The 10456-nt window shown below is 58.8% G+C and overlaps 1 long non-coding RNA gene across 1 annotated transcript; it reads left to right on the top strand.

The window, feature by feature from the left end:
• Positions 1-6235: 6235 nt before the first annotated feature.
• LOC139032752 (uncharacterized) lies at positions 6236-10456 on the top strand. Its single transcript, XR_011485348.1, has 2 exons — positions 6236-8238; positions 10200-10456. It is a non-coding gene; the product is annotated as an uncharacterized lncRNA (long non-coding RNA).

The following is a 10456-nucleotide window of genomic DNA, read 5'->3' as shown; positions in this document are numbered from 1 at the left end:
CCGCCGGCCACGCCTCCAGCTCGCCCAGCCGCGCGCCCCGCCCCGCCCCGCCCCGCCCCCGGGCCTCCATTGGCAGTCTGGGCGAGGCCCCGCCCACTGAGGCCTCCCTTCCCGCCGGCCGCTGGGCCCCGGGCGGGGAAGGCGGTCTGGACACGCAATCCCTGCCGCGGTCCCTCCGTCTGTCGCACGTGGAGCGGCGCCTCGCCCGGGCGTGCGCCCGTTGGTGGGGCCAGTGCACCTTCACACGCCGGCTGCGACGCCGGGCAGGGGGCCCAGGACCTGCAGCCGTGTGATCTTGGGCAAGTCACTTAACCTGTCTGTCCATCAGTGTCTGTAAATAGGGAATACGATAACTGTAAAAGGTTCAGAGCATCAGAGTGTGATCCAGTCGGAGTAAGTGGCCACGTGACGGGAGCGGGTCAATTCAGTCCCTACTGGGCCTGCCTTTGGGGACATTTGGGTCTTTTGTCAAGACCTAGAAGAAAGGCGGTGCCCTATCCTGGTATCCTTGAGCCTGGAAATTCAGGCAGCTGCCAGGGAGGGCTGCGCTTGGGCTTTGAAGCCACACACACGGCCACGCTTCCCGGAGGACGTCGTCATGCCTGTCACTGAGACAGGGACCTCCTAACAGACAGGGAGGCTGGAAGCGCGCAGTGCCAGGCCCAGCACACCCCTCTGTGTACCCCCGGGCAGCAGGTGCTTGCTCTTGGCTCTGGCTTGTCCCCGCCTTGAGGCATCACTTCTGGACCTGCTGTGTTCTGAGAAACAGGTTTCCACACCCAGGACTCTGCTGTCTGCCGTGCTTGGGCTCGGCCGGCTCTGCGGCTGGGCTGGGTTGTTGCAGGCAAGGACGGTTCTGGACGGTGGCTTCCCAAGGGGCCAGTCTGTCTGCTCACCTGACCACCTTGACTTCCCCATGTTCCTGTGATAAGTCTGGGGAGCCCCAGTGGGCCTCCTGCAACGCTATGGCTTCTGCTCCCCGGTAATTCACAGACGTCACCCAACTGGGGAATAACAGCTGGTCAGGAGAAGGAAGGTAACATTCTCCATCCTTAAAAGGTCTGATTCTAGTTCCTGTTATTAGCAGCAGGTCACATGGTCACAGAACCCTGGCTCCACTGTGATTCCCAAGCCCCCAGACCAGCATAGCAGGCCTACCAGGGTCCCCATGTGGAGGCATGGGTCCCTGAGTTCCTTTCTTTTTTTTAACATATATTTATTTATTTGGTTGCTCCAGGTTTTAGTTGCGGCATGCAGGCATGCGAACTCTTAGTTGGAGCACATGGGATCTAGTTCCCTAACCAGGAATGGAACCCGGGCCCACTTCATTGAGAGCATGGAGTCTTAGCCACTGGACCATGAAGAAGTACTCCCCCCACACACTGAGTTCTTTTCTACCTTCTAAGAAACATCACAAAACTATGCATTTTTCTCTGACAGAGTCAGAAAACCAGACCCAAACATTGTATGAAATGATAACTTGGGTGTATGGGGTTGAATTCTGTCCCCACAAAAGATACGTCTAAATCCCAATTCTTGGTGTCTGTGACTGTGATCCTATCTGGAAGTGCGGTCACTGCAGATGTGATCGAAGTAAGATGAAGCTGGATGAGATTATGGAGGGCCCTCATCCAATGACAGTGTCCTTATTAGAGGGAAACTGAACACACTTCAGAGACACAGAGATGTGGAGAGAACACTGTATGAAGACGGAGGCAGAGACGGGGTGATGCGTTCACAAGCCAAGGGACCCCAAGGATTGCTGATGCCACCAGAAGCTGCAGGAGAGAGTGGGGCAGATCCTCTCTCACAGCCTCAGAAGAAACCAAGCCTGGTGACACTGCGAGCTCAGACTTCAGCCTCCAGAACTGAGAGACAAGACCTTTCTGTGGATCAAGCTGCCTGGCGTGTGGTCCCATTATAGCAGCCACAGCAAACGTACACACCAGGCTGCTCAGAGTTTCCGGTGGGCAGGCACTCCGTGTCTCCCGTTGCAGAGAATGGCAAAGGGCCTTGTCACTGATTAATACTTGCAGTGGGCTTGGTGCGTGAAACTTTTCCCAAGGGAATCCATGGAGGAGGATAAAGGAGGTCCAGGGCAGAGAAAAGGAGGGACCCACAGCACACAGTTCTGGAAAAGCACTGCCCCATCCAGGATCTGCGGAGCAGACACCCAGCAGAGCCAGGGTTAGGGAAGGCCAGGCGGCAGGGGGAAGGTTCAAGGGAGCCTCCCCACCTGGTGCTCACTGGCTGGAGCTGCTGTGGTTTTTCTGCCTGTCCTGGGACCCCTGCAACTGGAGACTGACTTTAACCCCACTCTACAGATGGAGGAACTGAAGCCCTGGCCCCACCATTGCTCCGGAAGGAGTACAAGAATCACCACCCAGTCAAGGAACCAGGGTTCAGCCCCATGCTCTCGGCCACAGACTAGATGACCTGAAATAGGGCTCCAGTTGTCTGAGAAGTCAGAGAGGACTTGGCATGCAGTGCTGACCGCTGGCCAGGACGCCAAGGGACACTCCTTCAATGACCCGGCAGTGTGACTCAGGAGGAGACGGCCGATGGGGAAACCGCTGATCTTCCCCTGGCTGCAGAAGCAGTCCAGGCTGCAGTAAGGAGCCACGGCCTCCAAGCCCCTCCACGATGGGGACACGGAGCTGGGGAGCCCGGAAGGACTCAGCAGGGCCAGGCCTGTGCCAGCAGGAAGGACCAGCTGAGCCACGCTGAGCGCTGCACCCACGACCTCCTCCGGCCCCTAGCCAGGTTCTCACACCACAGAGCGGGTGGTGAGGGGGTTTTCAAGGCTCAGAAATGAAGACACTTGCCCCCAGTGGACACATTCAAGAGGAAGGCAGACGGGCCTCAGTTTCCTTTATTTGAAATAAGACTAAAAATAGTCCTGCCTCCTGAGGAGGTCGTGCAGTCCGGGCTGTGTGCGCCCAGCTCCCCTGAGGCTCCATCTTCAGACTGTTCTTTTCTTGCTCTCAGTCAGGTCTTCTCGGCTCCAAAGTCCAGGTCATCTCGTGTCTTTTCTTTTAAAATTAACTACCTCCTACTCTAAGTCACAGGTCCTTTGAAAGTGAAAGCCACTTAGGCATGTCCGACTTTGTGACTCCATTGACTATACAGTCCCTGGAATTCTCCAGGCCAGAATACTGGAGTGGCTAGCTGTTCCCTTCTCCAGGGGATCTTCCCAATCTAGGGATCAAACCCAAGTCTCCCGCACTGCAGGCAGATGCTTTACCAGCTGAACCACCAGGGAAGCCCAAGAATACTGGAGTGGGGAGCCTGTCCCTTCTCCAGCGGATCTTCCTGACCCAGGAATCAAACCGGGGTCTCCTGCACTGCAGGCAGATTCTTTACCAACTGAGCTACCAGGGAAACCCTGAGGTCCTCTGAGCCCCAGCCTTTTCATGGCTAAAGTGGGTAGAGTCCTCCTGAGCTCACGGCAACATGAAGCATATATAAAGTATTCACATGACACTGCAGCCAGCCCTATTTGCCACAGCCAAAAGGTGAGAGCAGCCCAGACGCCTGTCAGCTGGTGAAGGGATCAACAGAAAAGCACCTCCAGGGGGTGGAATGTGACTCACCAGGGGCAGGCACGAAGCAGTGGTAGCTGGTGCAACATTGCAAACAGCACGGTCAGTGCAAAAGCCAGACCAAAAAGGCCACGAGCTGCAGGATTCCCCTCACAGGAGCAATCCAGAAGGAGGACGAGCTATTGCCAGGGGCTGGGGGGCCAGGGGTTTCTTCTCGGGGCGATGAAAAGTTTTGGAAATACATAGTGATGGTTGCATAACACTACACAAACTCAATGATACTGAATTGACGCTAAAAAATGGTTGAAATGGTTCTGCATGCTCTATCACAGGCACAAATGTTTACATGTGAAAGGGCCTCACTCAGTGGCCCCTGACCATGTCTCTCCTTCCCTCCCTCCCCACCCCCCCACCGAAGTAGAGCTTGTGAGGGAAGGACGGTGATGAGAAAGTCTGCAGAGAGAGCACCCTGAGGGCTGAGCTGCTTGGAAGCATCCCGTAGGAGCATCCTGAGCTAAGGAGGAGGCCAGCCCGGCCAGAATCTCCCCAGGGTCTGTCTCCCAGGCCAGGAAGGTGACTGGGTTGAGGCTCTTGAACCGTTTGTCCCAAGACCTGGAGACGCCAGGAGAAAGGCCAGGCAGGGGCTGGGTCCCCAGACGCCGGGGCGGAAGCCAGAACAATGGAATCCCTTGCGTTTGGAGCGCATCCAGCGCGGTTCATATTTTCCATGAGAGCAGGCGGGGAGAGGAGAGAGTGCGAGGCCGAGGCCGGGTTTCCCCAGCCCCCGCCCGGACGCTCGGCCAGCCCAGCGCCTGGTCCCCACAGTCCCCTGGCCACAGCGGAGCCACAGGAGCGCTGCTGTCAAGCTGGCTGTGGCGGAGGTGCCCTGTGGCTCTGGAGGCTGGGAGAGATGCCACAGAGCCAGCCCGCCAGCCAGACGCGGCCAGAACGACAGGTGCGCACCTCAGATTTGCCCAGCACCCCCCAGCCAGCTGCCCTGCTTCTCCAGAGGGCCTCTGGGAGCCAGGAAACCAGCAGGGGTGGTCTCGGAGTGGCCAGGGATGCTGTGCAAGGCCCAGCATGCCCCCACCACAGTCTCCCACTCAGCGCCTACTTGCTCTTGCTTCACACACAGTACTCACGAGGCTGGTCTCTGCGGCCCAAGCCCAAGGCAGACCAGAAACCTGGTCCTCCTGGGGGGAGGTAGCCCCAGAGTGACATGAAGGGACTGGTACTAGGTGAAACGGGCTTGCAGAGGCCCCTCCCCAGGGTGGGCCTCTCATTCCCGCCCTCCCGCCCCGCAGCAGCCTCGGAGCTCTGATGAGCGCCGCCACGCGGAGTCACGGGTCTGGGCTCCTTCCAGGCTCTACCCACCCACTCTGAGCCCTTGGGGAAGCCCTGCCGCCTTCAGGGGCACAGAACTCAGCAAGCCCAGCTTCACTGTCTTGCCGCTGGGAGGCTCAGACTCCAAGCCACAACACTGACCCAGGAAGAATGCAGATGCTGTATTCAGGAGGTCTCCTTACTGGAAGGAGAGGGTGCCTGTGTGTGCACACATTCATTTGTACAAACACCTTTCGTGCCCAGAGTCTCACTGAATTCTTGCAAGAGGCTGATGGCCACCTTCTCTGCTTAAAGAGAAGGAAACAGAGACTTCAGAGAATTGATTGGGTGCAGAGACAAGATGGAACCTTCCGTCCTTTTTTTATTTCTGGTTTAATTGTCTCCAGTGCAACCCACTGAGAGATGTATCTCTAAAAGGCAGAGGTACTGGTTACCTTACAGGGGCTTCCCAGGTGGCTCAGTGGTAAAGAATCCGCCTGCCAACGCAGGAGACACAAGAGACGTGGGTTCAGTCCCTGGGTTGGGAAGATTCCCTGGAGGAGGAAATGGCAACCCACTCCAGTACTCTTGCTGGAGAATCCCATGGACAGAGGAGGCTGGCGGGCTACAGTCCATGGGGTCACAGAGACGGATGTGCCTGAGCAACTGAGCATGCACACATGTGGGTTACCCACTGCTCAGACAGCCAGCACTGTGTTTGTTCTCTACTCCGGGGGCCGGCAGCTTGGGCCCGGCTGGGTGGCTGCGTCCCCGAGTCCCGGGTGCACCTGGGCTGTGCGTGCTCAGCCGGCCTCCTTCTGGCGGGAGGCGGCGCTGACTCAGCGGTTTCCGTGGCTCCAGCGGGCGACCTCGGGCACCCTCACCTGGAGTCTCAGGGAGGCCAGAGGGTGCAAGCCAGAGGCCCGAGGTCTGGCCTGCTCACGTCGGCCTTCGTGATGCTCCGTTGGCCAAAGCCAGTCCCAGTGCCGAGGGACGGTCAGGACAGGAGGAGCAGAACAGATCAGGGTGTGGGTGCAGGGCCACGGCTAGGACGGTCTTGATGCGGCGGACTGTCCAAAATGGGGCAGGACTTCTCCAAGTCCTGCTGCTCTCCAGGATGGTCTTCGGTCGGCTGGTATGTTCCGCTCCACCCTGGAGGCTGAGGTGCGCGGGCTCCTTCTGGCACCTCCCACGTGTCCCTCCCTTCCAGGAGCCCCCACCTCGTGGGCTGGGATCCAGCGGGGAAACACGGACTGGGCCTCGCGCCGCCCTGGACTTTGGAAGTTGCCCAGCAGGGCAGGGTGGGGGGGCAGAACCAGAGTTCACCGCCCCCACCCCTGCCTGGGGCCGTGGGCGGGCCAACCGCCGCACTTCCCCATCCGGAGCCCCACCAGCTGATCCCAGCCCGGCTGCCTAGTGACGCTGTCCCCGCTCCGAGAGCGGAGACCGTTCCACCAACCGACAACTCTCCAAGACTCAGCCTGGCCTCTGCGCCTGCAAAACTCCGCCGCTCTCCGGGGGTCCCAGGTGCCCGCTGGAAGGGGCTGTTCAGAGCTTGGCCCAGTCTCCTCCCCTCCCTGTAACCTGGGTCCCCCCGCCTGCATGGACCAGCTCAAGTCGCTGGTGGGGGGTGGGCTGCCCCACGGCCGGGAGGTCTCTGTCTTGCCTGGTAGACGCAGGCCACTGGCTTCCATGTTGCGGGGTGGGGCCTGGGTCCCCAGATGCAAAGCTGGGCCAGGACAGAGCTTTTCCCTCACACATGGGGAGGCCTGTCTCTCTGCCAGGGTGGGGCCTGGGGACTCACAGTGAGCCAGTCTTCCCCTGCGTCCCCAGGATGGGTGCCTCTCCTGGGGAACCCTGGAGGCTGCCCGCTCCCCAGGGACATGTGACCCCAGCCTGGGCTCAGGAGAGGAGGCCCCCCCCCACACTGTTCCGGTCACCAGGAGCTCGGACAGGAGGGGCCCTCGTCCATGTACCCGGAGTGTCCCCCACCGCTGGCTCTCTGCGGAAGGTGGCGTTGTGCCTGTCTCTCGTGGGCCCTTCCTGGCTCCTGGGGCCTAAGAACCACAGTCGCCCACACCTGCCCCTCCTGCCCTGCCTGCCCCATCCCCCCCGGAGGGCCTGGTGGGCGGGGTCAGGTGGGGAGCAAGGCCCCAGCTTCCGCGATGATGACCTATCACAGGATGACCACACATGCTGGGATGGCGCCATGTCCCGGGATAGGTGCTCTGTGAGTGTGTCCCGAACCGACACCATCAAGGCCTCAGAGAGCAACCCTGGCTGGCACAGGCCCCGCAGGCCACGGGCTGACGGCCACCCAGAGACACGGCAACTCCATCAGTGCCTCTGCCCTAACCTCCGGGGCGGCTGCTGAAGTTTTCACCCAGGGCGCCAGGCACACCGGCCAGCTATGTGGAGCGACCGGAGGACATGTCCCTGCTAGTCGGGGCCTGACAAAACGCGGTCCACTGGAGCAAGGAAGGGGAAAGCACTCCAGTATTCTTGCCTGGAGAACCCCAGGAGAATCCCCTCTTACAGACGGGGTAGCTGAGCCCCCCCAGCTCACCGGGCAGGATGGCCGGGATCCTTGGCTGCGAGCCTTCTGCCTGTGGGCTCAGCAGCCCCTTCCCCCCAGATACCCCAGCCGGTTCCACAGTGTGGTGGGGGACAGGGGAGAGCCGGGGGTCCCAGCAGGCCAGCCCACCGCCTGCCCTCTGGGCTCCCTCCACTCACCCTCCCGTTCCCTGGGGGGCCCCCTCCGAGGGCGCCCCCGCCCCAGGGCCCTGGGATGCCCTGAGTGCTCTCCTCTCTGCGGGGGCAGCCAAGGGGGCAGCTTCATTGGGCTCTGGTGGCCCCGGCTGGGGGGGCGGGCAGCACTCACGTTCCTCACCAGCCCTTGGGGCTATTATGTGCCCTCCCAGCTGCCAGCCCTCCTTCCACCTTCTGAAATGCGTTCTGAAATGCAAATCCAGCCCTGTTGTTCTTCTGCCAACAGCCTTTCCCCGTTCCCACGGCTCCCAGCTCCGGGGGAGAAGGCTGAACTCTTCAGCAAATGTGCCAGCCGCCCCCCTCCACCCCGCCGCCTCAGCCTCTGCGTGGCCCCCGCTGCTCCGGCTGCCCCCGGGGTGGGGGGTGTGGGCTGATGGTTCCCTCAGCAGGAAGACGCCCTCCCCACCTGCCCAGCCGCGGCCCCTTGCTTCCTCTTCCGGGTGTGTGTTGTGTGTTGGGGGGGGGGGTAACAGCATGTTACTGTCCCCGTGGCCACAGCCCACTCTGCGCTATGCCCCCGGGTCTCTCCTGCCAGGGCCATCACCGCCCTGCTGAGGAGTGCTTCGCCAGAGTCCTGCTGACCTGGGGCCTGGCACCTCGGCAGGTGGGCATTGGGCGGGGAAGGGGGGTACTCCAACCCCCCAGAGCGCAGCCTGGGTGAGAGGCAGACTTGCCCGCAGATGAAATCCACCTTGACGCCTTCCTTCCCCAGTGCCCGGCACGCGGCACACGTGCAGGAAATCTTAACACGCGGGGAGCTAACTCCTTCAGAGCACAAAGGAAGGAGGGGCTGATCCCTGCGAGCGGCTCAGCACTGCGGGCTGGCTCGGCAGAGAGGACATTCCTGGCTGGGGCCGGCTGGAGGCGGGGATGGGCCTCGTGTTTCTGCAAAGGGCGGGGAGTGGGGGGCCAGCTGGGGTGTGCAGGGGATCCAGGGCGCCACGTGGAACCCGCGCGAGTCTGTTGAGGGAGGGAGAAGGCGTGTGTTTACACTGGTTTTTATATTGAGGACCAGAGGCGGTGTGGGCGGGACCAAAGGGCCTGGCGCTGGAGGAACAGGGAGGGGAGGCCGACCACCCCCCTGCGCCCATCCTTCTCCTCCTGAGTAATGGGGCCTCTCGTTTGTGTTGAGTGTATTGCCGCCTAGAATCAAAGACAGTATTTCCAGGCTCCCTTGTAGCTGGATGTGCCACCCACCAGTGGGATGTGAGTGGGGGTGTTCTCAAGCGAGAGGACGCCCTCTTTTACCTTCCTGCCCACTGGAATGCATCTGTTGTGGCTGGAGCTCAAGCAGCCACTGTGGACCATGAAGCCTTGTGTTCAGAAGGGGGAGGCAACAATAAGAGAAGTGGAATCACACAGTATTTGTCCTTTTCTGTCTGGCTTATTCCACTGAGCATCATGTCCTCAAGGTCCATCCGTATTGTACCAAGTATCAGAATTTCTTTCCTTTAAAAAAACAAACAAACTTATTTAGGGACTTCCCTGGTAGTCCAGTGGCTAAGACTGCGCTCTCAATGCAGGGAGCCTGGGTTTGATCCCTGGACAGGGAACTAGATCCCACTTGCTGCTATTAAGAGTTTCCATGCCTCAACTAAAGATCCCACGTGCCAAAAGCAAGACACGGTGCAGTCAAATAAATGCTAAGAAAATAAAAATATGTATTTATATTTATTTATTGGAGCAGAGAAAGGTTTATTGCAAGGCCATGCAAGGAGACAGGTAGCTCACACCCTGAGAAGCCTCCTCCTCCTCAAAGGATTTTGGCAAAGCATTTTTACTTTATTTTTTTCCCCAAACTTTAAACTTTTTGTTTTGGGGTATAACCAATTTACACGTATTTATTTATTTTGCTGTGTTGGGTCTTAGTTTCGGCCTGTAACCCCTTAGTTGAAGCATGTGGGATCTAGTTCCCTGACAGGGATTGAACCTGGGCCCCCTCCATTTGGAGCATGGAGTCTTAGCCACTGGACCACCAGGGAAGCCCCTTCCTTCATTTCAAAGGCTGAGACACAGTCCACTGAATGGATGAACCCTGTTAAGTTTGTCCGGTCACTCACCAATAGACTTGGCTTGCTTCCACCTTTGGGCTTTTGCGAATAATGTTGTAAACACGGGCGTGCAAATATCTGTTTGAGTCTACGCTGTCAGCTCTTTGGGGTGTCGGTCGAGAAGTGGGATCGCTGGATCACACGGTGAGCCTATGGGCTTCCCCCGTGAGAACCCTCCTGCCAGTGCAGGAAAGTCAGCAGTTGCAGGTTCAATCCCTGGGACAGAAAGATCCCCTGGAGGAGGGCATGGCAACCCACTCCAGTATTCTTGCCTGGAGAATCCCATGGACAGAGGAGCTTGGTGGGCTACAGTCTATGGGGTCATAAAGACTTGGACATGGCTGAAGCCCCTGGGCATGCAAACGTGGAGTCTGTATTTGGTTTTTTAAGGAATCATCATACGATTGTCCACAACAGTTGTCATCTTAAATTCTCAGTGTCAGGGCACAGGATGCCTATCTCCCCATCTCCTCACCAACACCTGTGAGTTTTATTTTTATTTTTGTTTTGATAGTAGCCACGCTGATGGGTATGAGGCCTGTCAGTGTCATTTTGGAGAAGATGTCAAGATGTCTGAAGGGAGATGGTAAGGAGGCGGCTGGAGAGCCGTCATGGATGCGGAAGACTCGGCCGAGGGAGCCAGCTGCACCCGTCCGTGGGGAAGGAATGGCCGAAGCCAGAGGTGATGTCACCGTGCGTTCACGAAACCAAAGGTTGTGTTGTTTTATATGATTTCAAATATGTGCAGTTAAATTAATGAATCATGAGCAA

This window comes from Odocoileus virginianus, chromosome 33 (assembly GCF_023699985.2).
Source record: "Odocoileus virginianus isolate 20LAN1187 ecotype Illinois chromosome 33, Ovbor_1.2, whole genome shotgun sequence".
NCBI lineage: Eukaryota > Metazoa > Chordata > Mammalia > Artiodactyla > Cervidae > Odocoileus > Odocoileus virginianus.
This window is presented reverse-complemented; position numbering and strand designations above follow the sequence as displayed.